The 12098-nt window shown below is 40.0% G+C and overlaps 1 long non-coding RNA gene across 1 annotated transcript; it reads right to left on the bottom strand.

Moving 5' to 3' along the window:
* Positions 1 to 1213: 1213 nt before the first annotated feature.
* On the bottom strand, positions 1214 to 11402 carry LOC144374603 (uncharacterized). The gene is made up of 3 exons (XR_013433965.1): positions 11307 to 11402; positions 2089 to 2228; positions 1214 to 1546 (listed from the first exon to the last, which is right to left on the bottom strand). It is a non-coding gene; the product is annotated as an uncharacterized LOC144374603 (long non-coding RNA).
* Positions 11403 to 12098: the final 696 nt, after the last annotated feature.

Below are 12098 nucleotides of genomic sequence, written 5' to 3'. Positions count from 1 at the left end.
GATCACTTCTTTATCTGTACTAAAAGATGCAACAACCACATATTTCTTCTCTTTACTACTTAGGAGTTCACCATTCAATCTACATACCAACCACAGTGACAATATTGGTGTGAGATTTTTGTAGGATGCCAAGTGACACAGACCCAAGGTTCCTGAAGTTCAAGGGGGAAATGGTTGTTCAGGCAACAGAAATGCAACTGGGTTTAACAAAGCGTTCTCATGTCGTGTGTTTCAAAATAGTGAGGAGATATTTGAATATTTTTATCACAAAGAAATGACAAATATTTAAGTCCACAGATATAATTTGATCAGGCCACCAAGTTCCTGCACATCAATCCTGCAAAGCATCTCATTTTATGCCAGAAATCTATACAGTTGTTATGCATTGACCATTAAAAGAAAAAAAAAAAAACCTTTTCTTCTGACACCCAAACTCTCATTTCTCCTATTTCTGTTCCCTTCACAAGATCGCTGCTTGCTCCTCTGGATTAAGATGAGATTCATGCCCAAAGAGCAATCTGTGGTAGACAGCGTTCCGCCCCTTCTCTGTGAACAGCAAACTGGAAAGAAACTAACCTGAGCTCACCCTGTGCATGCCAGGCTGCACATACCAGCTCTGTGCTTCCTTTATGGCAAGGTATGATGGAAGGCTGAGAAACTTTTCCAGGCCGTGTTCAGTCACTCAACCCTGCACACACAATTTGCTGCTGCATGACATGCACCTGGCTCTCCAGGCCAACCTCAGCATCTTAGTGAGATCCTGTCTCAAAGTAAAAAAGTAAAAGAAATGGGTGGGGTAAAGCATTTCTGGGTTCAATCCCAAGTAAATGCCCCCCCCAAAGAGATTCAGTTAAATTAAATATTCTTTTTTCAATCATTTTAGATTCTATTTTCAATTTTCAGCAATGATCCAAAACTTTGTTCTGTAGCATGACCATGATTTTTAAAAGATTGCTAATGGCAGGAGAGAGCCTTTTGGAAGGGTAGCTTTAAAGAGAGGCAAAATAGAAGCCATCCTGTGGGGGCGGGGAGGCTATAGATTATGAGGAAAAGCAGAAGAGTTGAATCTCCTTTCCTTCCTGGGTCAGTTAGCTATTGCCACATAACAAATCATCAGAACCCCAGTGACTTTGCTCCTACTCTGCGAGTCAGCTGTATGGACCTGCTGCTGATTTGTGCCAGGCTCAGTTTTAGGTCACCGGGAACAATGGTAAGGGGACCTCACTCACATGTCTGTAGTTGGTTGACTGTTCCAGGGCAGAAGGTTGATGGGGCCACGTGTCTCTCAACACCAAGCAAGTTCGCCTAGGCTTACAAACAAAGCGCATCAGGTTTCCAAGCACACAAAGTACTTGGAGGTCTATACTGCAATGGGTTCAGGGTGTGCCCCCCCAAAATATGCCACCTTGGCCTTTGAGAATGCAGCAGAAGCAGGAAAGTCACCCTCACCTTTCGGTCACCACTTCTCTCTCACAGTAAGCCACCAGACTCAACTTACATTGATGCAGATGCTAAATTCCTTATTCCAGAGACACCCTCCTTATATCTAAAAGAAAAGAACATCAACCTCAAAGACACCAAAAAGAGTCTGAACAGACAGACCTCGCTAAAATCTCCCAGTTTATTACCACCAGATCACACACCCTTGGTGCGATCCTATTTCATCAGCTTAGTCCCCTCCTCATCAAACCTAAGCATAAAAAATAGGCAGATTTTGCTGCTTTCTTGGGTCTTCATTTCTGAAGGCTCTTCTGTCATGTCAAACTTATCTGAAATGCATTTTTGTTCTTCTTTCTTGTTAATCTGTCTTCTGTGAGCGATAACTCAGCCATAGATCCAGTGAGGGGTGAGAACAGCAATCCTTTCCAGCCCTAGAGCTGAGACCTGGCACGCCATCATTTCTGCTGCATGCTTTTGGCAAAAGTGAGTCATAGGCCAGGCCAGACTGGAGGGTGGGTCTATAAATTCCATGTCCTCATGGGAGGAGCTATGAAGTCACATTACAAGGGACACGGACTTGGGGAGGAGGTGATGGATTGTTTCCCTGGCCGCAGTCAAGGCACTATACTGGGCCTTCATAAGACTTACCAAAGCTCTCACGTGAAATTTGAATGTTATTTGTGGCTGGTGTTGTTGTGTTGTAGTGGGCCCAAAAGTTGAATGAGCGGGTTCCTTTGGAGTCCCAAATGGCATGTGAAGCCAGTTGTGGCAAAGACCTCTGGAAAATCCTGCAAAAAAATCACAAAACGTGTCTGGTGACATCTTCTCTCCTTTCTGATTAAGCCTACTGCTCAAAGGTTAGGCGGTTAAGTATTTATTGGGCATCTCCCCAAATGTGTCTGCCACAGGGTGCCATGACAAACCACATGAACGTGGTTTCTGACTTCAGTGGACAGAAAACACAAAGTTAAGTGATTGTGTGTGTGCTAAATAAAACAAAGAGCCTGCTATTTATTCAGCACTAATGCTCAGCAATTGCCTTCTCAAATACAGGTGAGTTCTGCATTTTTCCACCTACACCCCCACATTCTCCCTCTGTGCCTTTTTCGTGGGCTCCAGTGTGTTCTTCAGGTGCAGGAGTCTCTTGTCTCATCTTCACAACTACCCCCCACCAATAGCTCCCACTCGCCCAGTCTTGCTTGCCCTGCGTGTGAGTCCACTGTGACACTGGGCACTGTATCCCCCAGTCTCTCTGACATCACAGGGGATCCTGCTACCTGGCCAGTCCCTGTTATATCATGTTTTTCACAGGAAGCTCTTGAATGAGTTCAAAATGTGCCGGTGAGACGGGCACAGTGGCACACGCCTGTATCCAGCGGCTCAGGAGGCCGAAGCAGGAGGATTGCGAGTTCAAAGCCAGCCTCAGCAAAGGCGCACGAAGCAACTCAGTGAGACCCTGTCTCTAAATAAAATGCAAAATGGGATTGGGGATGTGGCTCAGTGGTCGAGTTCCCCTGAGTTCAATCCCCAGTACCACTCTCCCCTCCCCCCAAAAATGTGCCACTGTGGTGTAAGACTTATTTTGAGCTGAAGATATCTGAAAATCAATAGCTGCAGGAAGGAACTTCTATGGAACCCCTTTATATTCCTAAACTAAGCTTCTGCAAAGAATTTTAATTGTCATATATCTCCTCTGCAGGCATCACTCCACTGGTGAAGACTGACTCTTATCACTGAAAACAAGATGAGTCAGTGCAGATCACAAATACCTAAAGAGACGTTTTAATAAAACTACCAGATCTGCCATGTATTAATCCTAAGGACAAGTCATTTGTTCTTCTGATGGGGCCCTCTGTCCTTCCCTTCCCATTATTTAGATGGCATATAAGCCGCCAACTGTGGACACCTACCTAAATTCCATTTGTGTGCATGCATAATTAAATTTGTTTCTTCAGATTTAGTTTTCTTTTTCTTTTCTGATGATCTGTCTGTTTAATTTGCAGACCCCCAAATAGGAATCTAAGAGGGTCTAGAACAAGTTTTTTTATTCCCTAATTGAAAACTGCTTTAAGGAAGAGTTTTTTCTTCTTACAGCCATATTTCCTAGACCTATCATGGGGTCTAGATGACAGTAAGGGCTTCATAAATATCACTGAATACCTGGATTACAATAGCAACTGGATGGGTCCTTTTAAAAAAAAAAAAGTTCTTAGCCTCTACAGAAGAAGGAAAGTGAGTGAAGGAAGAGTTATTTCTACTGATTTTCTCCAAATGCTTTAGAATACCACAGCTTCTAAGCGAACTACAGAGCTGCAGGCCAGATCTGGGCCAATGCCTCTTTTTTAAAAATATTTTTTTAGTTGTAGTTGGACATAATATCTTTATTTATCTTTATGTGATGCTGAGGATCAAACCCAGTGCCTCACACATGCGAGGCAGGTGCTCTATCCCTGAGCTACAGCCCCAGCCTGCCAATGCCTCTTTTTGTAAATAAAGTCTTATTGGAATACAGCAATGCCCTATTGTTCATGTATATTCCAGGGCTCCTTTTATGCTACAATAGCAAAATTTAGTTGCTTAAGAGGCCTTCTGCTTACCTTCCCTATCCATATATTCTCTTGAAGGAGATGTTTACAGATCCCTAATCTAAGCAGGGTCAGGAATCTTCATTCAGCCAACATTTCCTAAGTTACAATTCTCTTTCTTCCATGGTTCTGCACTGAGGATACTAGGAAAAGTGCGATTCCTTTGCTTCAGTAATCGAGGGGCACATGATAATATTTGAGGACCTAGCACACTTCCAGATTTTGAAAAGTCCCTTCATAACATTTGCAGACAGATTACACACTGGTAATTCCCCACCAGAGAGCTGGGACAAGGTGAAAAGTCAAGAGACACAAATCAAAGGATTTTTATGCTTGAAACTGTAGGGAGAAAACAATGAAAGACACGGCAGAGGTCATTCTAGGTTTTAGGGTTTATTTAAAGGGTACAAGGGGAAACAGCAAAATGAAAGGAAAGAAGATGAAGAAAAAATGATTCAGAGAAACCAGTTGTAGGAGAAGTGTGGAGGGGAAGGTCCTGAGGCGGGGGAAGAGCTCAGAAGCCTGTAACTGCAGGCAGGGCACCTGAGTGTGTTAGGCGGATGGTACAGACAGTCCGTTGTCCCCTTGGCTGGGGTCAGCTTTCTACTGTCTATGAAGACGCAGGTGTAGAGAAATATCTGTCTACCCCAGAGAAAAAAATAAGCTCGACGGTAATGATGGTGACCAATGCAGCCTCTGAGCAGGAGGCCCTGGGAGCTCAGGAAGAACGGGGGCATGTTCCTTCCAAAGAGCCCACAGATCACTTTGAGTGGACAGTGGGGGCCAGTTTGGTCACACCTTCTCATTTTCTAAGAGAATTCAGAAATCTCTCCCTTTTTTGTAATAGAGTTTCTTCTTAAAAGCTGGCTTGAGCTTTGAAAGAATCATAATTCAGGGAAAACAGGTCAAAACTCTGGGCCACACAGAAGGCATCAGAAGCGCCAGTTTGAAAATCTTAACTATGAAGATATTAGTGGATTGTATCTTGCAATCTTTTTTTTTTTTTTTTTTTTTTTTTGGTGCTGGGGATTGAATCCAGGCCCTCATGCTTGAGAGGTAAGCACTTACCAACTGAGCTAAACCCCTATATCTCCCCAGGCACAAAACTCAACTCAAAGTGGTTCAAGGACCTAGGAATTAAACCAGAGACTCTGTGTCTAATAGAAGAAAAAGTAGGCTCTAATCTTCATCATGTGGGATTAGGCACTTAATAAGACTCCTATAGTGCAAAATTAAAATCAAGAATCAATAAATGGTATGGAATCAAACTAAAAAGTTTCTTCTCAGAAAAAGAAACAATCTGTGAGGTGAACAGGGAGCCTACATCCTGGGAGCAAATCTTTACCCCTCACACATCAGATAGAACAATAATCTCTAGGGTATATAAAGAACTCAAAAAGCTAAGCATCAAAAAAACAAATAACCCAATCAAACAAATGGGCCAAAGACCTGAACAGACACTTCTCAGAAGAGGATTTACAATCAATCAACATATATGAAAAAAATGTTCATCATCTCTAGCAATCAAAGAAATGCAAATCAAAAGTACTCTAAGATTTCATCTAACTCCATTCAGAATGGCAGCTATTAGAAGACAAACAATAATAAGTGTTAGTAAGGATGTGGGGGAAAAGGTACACTCATACATTGCTGATGGGACTGCAAATTGGTGCAGCCAATATGGAAAGCAGTATGGAGATTCCTTGGAAAACTGGGAATGTAACCACCAATTGGTCCAGCTATTCCTCTCCTTGGTCTATACCCAAAGGACTTAAAAACAGCATATTACAGGAACACAGCCACATTAGTGTTTATAGCAGCACAATTTACAATAGCTAAACTGTGGAGCCAACCTAAATGTCCTTCAGGGATAAATGGATAAAAAAAATGTGGCATATGTACACAATGGAATTTTACTCATCAATAAAAGAGAATAAAATCATGTTATTTACAGGTAAATGAATGGTGTTGGAGAAGATAAGTGAAGTTAACCAATCCCCAAAAAACAAATGCCAAATATTTTCTCTGCTATAAGGAGGCTGACTCATAGTGGGGTAGGGAGGGTGAGCATGGGAGGAATAGATGAATTCTAGATAGGACAGAGGGGTGAGAGGGAAAGGGAAGAGGGAGGGGATTATCAAGGATGGTGGAATGTGATGGACATCATTATCCAAAGTACATGTATAAACACAGGAATTGGGTGTCAACATACTTTATATACAACCAGAGATATGAAAAAATTGTGCTGTATATGTGTAATAAGAATTATAATGCATCCTGCTATCATTTATTTTTAAAAAATCAATTAAAAAAATAAACTAGTAGAAAATATATTATTATGTAGAGCTCTCCTATACTGTTGGTGAGACCATATCCTGGGACAGCCACTGTGCAAAACAACATGAGAATACTCAGAGTATTAGAAATGGAGCTTCCATATCATCCAACAATCCCACTACTGGATGTGTATTCAAGAAAATAGAGTTAGTATGTTGAAGAGACTTCTGCATTTCCATGTTTATTGCAACACTGTTCAAATATCTAAGAAAAGAGCCCAATGTCAGTGTCCATCAATGAATGAATGCATAAAGAAAATGTGGTATATTCTGTATATACAATGGAATACTACTCAGTCACAAAAATGTTGAAATACTGTATTTGCAAAAACTGTGATGAACCTGGAGGGTATTGTGGTAAACAAAGCCAGGCATTATGCATTATTTTTGAATAAGCCAGGCACAGAAAGATGAATGCCACATGATCTCACTTACACGTGGAATAGAAAGCATTTGATTTCACAGAAGTTGAGAGTAGAATTGTGTCTAAGAGAGGCTGGGGAGGGGCGTAGGGATGGTGAGATAGAGGAGATTGATCAACAGGTGCAATATCACAGTTAACATAAATAGGTTCCCGTCTTCTATTGCTCTATAGGATAACTATAACTAACAACAATGTTTTATGTATTTAAAATAGGCAGAAGAGGATTTCCAATGTTCTTACCACAAAGAAATGATAAATGCTGAATGGTGACAGATAAGCTAATTACCATGATTTGATGATTATGTAATATATACATGGATCAAAAATCACAGTGTAAGGTGTAAAACCATTGTACCAATAAAAAATAGAAAAAGATATAATTACAATCTATAGAAGATATATTTCTTAGAATTGTTCTTAGCAATTCATAGTGTTCCACAGCAGTGGTCATTTCTTGGGGTTGGCAGTGTCTGGTGTTTGTGGACATAGAGGATGTGATTTATTTTAAGGTAAGGACTCTCTGGCTTGATTTTTCAAGGATGCAGGGACTGACAAAGTTATCCTTTTTGCTCTACTCTAAATTCTCCTCCATTCCAACAGGCCCCTCTTCTGAATCTTCTTTTTGGTCCCAGCTGGATATCAGCTAATCAAATTCAAAGACATTAGATGATAATGGCTTCACGCCTTCATTTTACAAGAGATAGCTAAATTTTAAATGAAGACTCTAGGGTAGAAATTTTGTCTTGCTTATCTATCCTCTCTTCCCAAGAACAAGAGCATTATTACATGACAAATCATGAAACAAAGGAATTGAAGAGATAACCAATGACACAGCACATTCTTAGATTCCAAGTAGCATCAATTAATTAATTTAATAACAATGTAGCTTTGCTGTAGCTCTGGGGTGATGAGGAATCCCTATTGCTACTCTTCATGATCTCCTGGCATTCTTAAGGAAATAAATCTAATTAATGAGAATTAATGTAAAATTTCAAGAGAAAAAGATTGTTTTCTTCTTATAGGAGGAGCATTAAATCCGATTACTGCAAAGATTCTGTTTTAAATGTTGGACACTCACACAGCTGAACTTGATTATGAAGAGAGAAATTGTTTGGTTCATTAGGCTTTAATTATAGAGATGAATTATTATGGATGAAAAGAGGGAGCCACAGAATTATGGAGATTGAATTCCAGTTCAATAAACAACTTCAAATATCTTTACTGGAGACACAAGCTGGTCATGTTCTTTTTTTTTCTTCCAATTTAATTTGATGCCTGTTGACAAATGATGTTAGAATATCCCTGGTAAAAAAAAATCTTAATATCTTCAGTGCGTGAGTGGCGATCATTTAAATGATACTTTTCTCCTTAATTATATTTTCTGATGGTGGTATGAAGATAGATGGGTTTTACTTTCACTTCAATTCATTTTGTATAATGACAAAATGTTACATTCTTGTTTTGCCACTACCCATGAAGCCAAATTGCTTTTATAATAGTTCAAGGGCCTTAGGATGCAAAGATAAACTGAAAACTCTTGAGCTTCATACCGAAGACCTTTCAGAATCAGACACAACTGAAATATCTCATGTTGTCATTCATTATTTTGTTGTAAAGGTACCAAACTTCTGCTGTCATGATTATGTTATTCACCAATTCATGTCTCTAATACATATTTGTATCTGAGGTTTGAGGCACATCTCTTCCTATTCCAAATTTTTCTATTTCAAATTCTGCTTGTTTGAGTCCTAATTTTCAAGTCCCAGGTAAAATTTTACTTTCCTCTACTTTTTCTTTTTCCTAAGCATAAGACTGGGTATCGACCCTACTCTCTGATTTTGTAAAATATCTATCAGCTAGAACACTATTCTTAGTAGTCTTTTATTTTGAAGTCATTCAGCCAGATTGGAATTTACAGATGCACAATGTCTTACATTTCTTATGACTTTAAAATAGTAGTTCTGAAATATGATGAAAAATAATGCCTGTGTGACAGTTGAAAATTACATATTCGGTAATACCAAAGAAATATAGTGAATATTTAAGTGTGATAGTAGTATGACGGTTATGTGGCTATGAGGGACACATAACCGTCATATAACTCATATTCTTTTACATAAACACAATTGTTATAAATGAAATAATTTAATGTCTAGGATTTGCTTTAAATTTGTCCAGGAGAGGGGAAATTGGGTTTGGATATAGATGAAATGGAGGGAAGGAAAAATATTGTTCCTTCTTTCCATCCTAAGTTCTATGTCCCTAGAACAACGGGCAGACTAACACAAAAAAGGCAAAGATATCCTAGTTTTATTGGCATGAGAGGAACTAAAGTGAATATAGTGAATATAGTCATCCTTTTCTCAACACCCTGGGATCTAGGACTTGTTCCAGAACCCTTTGAAGATACCACAGTCCATGGCTGTTCCTGCCCCTCATATAATAAGGTGCAGTATTTTTGTATAACTTTTGCATAGCCTCCTGTACACTTTAAATCATCTCGAGATTGCTTACAAAGCCTGATACAGTGTAAGTAGTAGGGAAATAGCTGTACTGTATTATTTAGGGAATAATGAGACAGAAAAAGTCGGTACATGTCCCATACAGGTACAAGTTTTTCCTTACTGTGTTCAAGCCCAGTTGGTGAACCCATTTGCAGAAACTCTAGACATGTGGACTGACTGAACTCTTATGCCACAGCTGATAAAGAATGGAGAGTTATGGAGAAAAAGAGCTCTCCAAACAGGATAGGGTCTGATGGTAATAAACTGCCCAGGCTTAATGCTCGTATTCTTCAATGTACTAGTATCTACAGTGGCAAGGATGTTTCTTTTCCCCAGGAACACACAGGGCACGTCTTAGATGAGGGTTCTTGGGGAAGGTCAAAAATTTCTTTTCTGCATCAGCCACTTTTTCAAAGTAGTCTAAGATTCCATATAGTGAGATTTTATGATCTGAACTTCTTTAGAAATAAGAGTAACTATGATCTCCAGGCCGACCCACATGGATCAGCAAGGTTAACTGAGACTGACCAACTATTATTGTTAGTTATTAAATTGAAATATTGAGCATTTGTTTCCCATGCTATTTTATCTACCCTTATGTTTGAAATTTTTCTCTTTGTAAAAAATGATTTTTAAATTGAAATAATAAAATAAAAGCTATTGGGGACAGCAGAAGGACATGGGGTGGGGGTCTTCTGCCACCAGAAAAAATCATCACTTGGACTTGGATAGATCACTTGGCCTTTTTGAAACTTCCGTGTCACTTTTTCAAGATTTTCTCCTGAATGCCTACCCTCAGCCACTTCCAGCTCTGGAGCCATATAAATATAGGTGTTTAGGGATCCAAAGTTGGCTTTTAGACAATGGAAGGATATATATATATATATATATATATATATATATATATAAACTCTCTGGAGTGATCACATTAACACAAAAGAAGTGTGGCCCCTCTTGGGAGGGTAATAAATCACAGCTGGAGATGGATTGATAGGAGCTTGTTTTGAGAGCAGAGATTTGACAAGAAAATGTCCCCTCTCTTAAGATTGGAATCTCAGCCTCAGAATCTCAGCCCTTCATTCAGGTCCATGGGTTTACAAAGTCACTCTGGACACTGGGTCAATTTGAAATGTTAAATGGTGGAGTATGAAGAGACCAAGCAAAACAGGTGAGACCGGTAAGAACTAATCCAACCAGAACAGGTTGTGTTTCATGGTAGGAGAGAGCCAGTTCTGTACTTTCCATAGATGATTCCATGCATTTTCACTCTGTGACCTGGGAGTGTTCTTTAGGTGCAAATGGACACTTTCCATTCTTTCTTCATAGATCTATGTCTCATTGCCATGTTCTCTGTGGATACAGAGATAACAGTCTACCAGCTTTGTGATTACCCAAACCCCTTAAAATAGTTGAACCAATATAATGAATCATTTTAAGCCTTGCCATGGTTAACTTGTTTCATCAAGAAAGACTTATTCACACAGATAAAATGTAGAAGAAACATCGGGGGACACAGCACTTGAATTTCCCTGAATGTTCCGAAGGGAGTTACTGGCATCTTACAAGCGTCAGACATCTGAAGGCAATGACATTCACTATACTTGTTATTGCAATGGCGTTTTATCAGTCACCAGCTTTGCTTACTGTAGGGTGTTCCTTTGACACGTCAAATATACTCTTAAGTGCTGCTGAAGCCTAGAATGCTAGCTATATGCACTAAGATTAATGGAACACAAAGCAAAATAAAATCCACTCTTCTCACTTTGACCTTGACAGCAGCTAATAGTCCAAAAGATAACTATTAATTGATGAAGCTCTTCCAATTGTGCCAGAGGTCTTTAAAAATTGTTGGTACTATACTCATCTCAATTGAAATGTATTTCCCTCATAACAGGTGAGGGGATATCAATAGACATTTGGAATTTCAAAAAGTGACCCCTGGCCTTTCTACTATCAATGGCTCCTCATTAGAATCACCTGGAGTTTGGCCAAACTCTGACATGTGAACTCAATTTACCTTGGATGAGGTCTCAGTTCTTTCATTCCAGAGCTGCTCAACACAAATGGAAGGATTCACCAGCCAGCAAGAAGTGGCTCTGTCTTCTCCTGGGTCTATACAATGGGGAGATGAGAAGGAAATATCACCAAGGTGAAGAAGTCACTTCATGGAGAAGCATAGAAGCCACCGGCTGGGCTTCCAATTCTTCCTCAGCATGTGAGAGCCTTCTCAACTCTTAATGCCTCTTTGAACAATGGCTATCACACAAGGTTGTGTTGGGAGTGTAAGTGACTCAAGTATTTAGAAACGCTATCAACTCAGTCACATTATATGTGACTGCTATTACCAACGCTATAATTGGGATCGTAAATGTCCCCCAAAGGTCCCCAAAGCAGTCCAGGGATTGGTCCCTGAAGTGGCACTATTGGGAGGTGACAGAACCCTGAAGAGGTGGTGCCTATAGAGAGGTCTTTAGGTCTTTAGGGGTGTGCCTCCAAAGGAGATTGGGGGACCTCAGCGCTCGTGAGCAGTTTTGTTGCCCCAAGTGCTTCCTCCATGAAGTGTTGCCTCCTCTCTACCCCAGAGCAATAGAACCATCCAATCAGGGACTAGAACCTCCCCAAAATGTAAGCCACAATAAACTTTTCTCCTTATAAATCGGTTGTCTCAGGCATTTTCATTATAGTGACAGAAAGCTGTCTAACACAATCAATGTGCAGCTCATCTCACCATGAACTGTATAGAGCCCAGCCTAAGACAATTTCTTCACTTAAATCTGCAAGGGGAGCATTTTGTTCCTGATATGCTGGT

This window comes from Ictidomys tridecemlineatus, unplaced genomic scaffold, assembly GCF_052094955.1.
Source record: "Ictidomys tridecemlineatus isolate mIctTri1 unplaced genomic scaffold, mIctTri1.hap1 Scaffold_77, whole genome shotgun sequence".
Classification (NCBI taxonomy): domain Eukaryota; kingdom Metazoa; phylum Chordata; class Mammalia; order Rodentia; family Sciuridae; genus Ictidomys; species Ictidomys tridecemlineatus.
Note: the sequence above shows the minus strand (reverse complement) of the source record. Positions and strands in the feature narration are given on the sequence as shown.